The sequence below is a fragment of the Frankliniella occidentalis genome, unplaced genomic scaffold (assembly GCF_000697945.3).
Source record: "Frankliniella occidentalis isolate FOCC.00 unplaced genomic scaffold, Focc_3.1 Scaffold2602, whole genome shotgun sequence".
Classification (NCBI taxonomy): domain Eukaryota; kingdom Metazoa; phylum Arthropoda; class Insecta; order Thysanoptera; family Thripidae; genus Frankliniella; species Frankliniella occidentalis.
Window position 1 is genome coordinate 2,772 of NW_026269682.1, and position 670 is coordinate 3,441.

Consider the following 670-nt stretch of genomic DNA (forward strand, 5'->3'; position numbering starts at 1 on the left):
ATTCAGAATAGCGTTTAAGAGGGACTCTCCTATACCTCCCACATAGCTCCGTCCTTGGTGCACTCATGGGGCAGGTATAGGAGAGCCCCTCTTAAACGCTCTCCTGAATTGGACGGCTGCCCCGCCCTGCCCTCTGCCCTGCCTTGCCCTGCCCCCTGCCCCGCCCTGCCCTGCCCTTCCTCCCCCTGCCCTGCCCTGCTCCGGCTACGAGGGGTGTGTGACGGGAGCTCGGGGCGCCTGCGAGACTCGGGGTAGGCCATCCCGCAGTGCACGCATGCACTACAGGCAAGATGTTGCCTACCTGCCAGGCGCTATATGATAGCTTGCATTGGCTGAACTCGGCAATTTATTCGCAACCGCAAATGACGGACGTACACATTTATTGTTTATAAATTTAAGTTCTCCTGCCCATTATTTGTTTACGCGAGCCGTTTACGAGCTGTGCGGACACCGACAACGTTTGCATGCCCTGTGGGAAGCGGGGTCGTAGGCGGTCCATAACACGTATTGCTTGTCTGGTCATCCACCTTACTTCCTTGTGGTTGTTGGGCCTGCCAGTTGGGCGAAGGGGTGGAAAGGGGGAGTAGTGTTGGCAAACATCCGTGTTCGCTTGGGTGCGTGGGGGTCTGGCCTGACCACCGTTCAATCCGCTCTTTCGAAAGAACCCCCC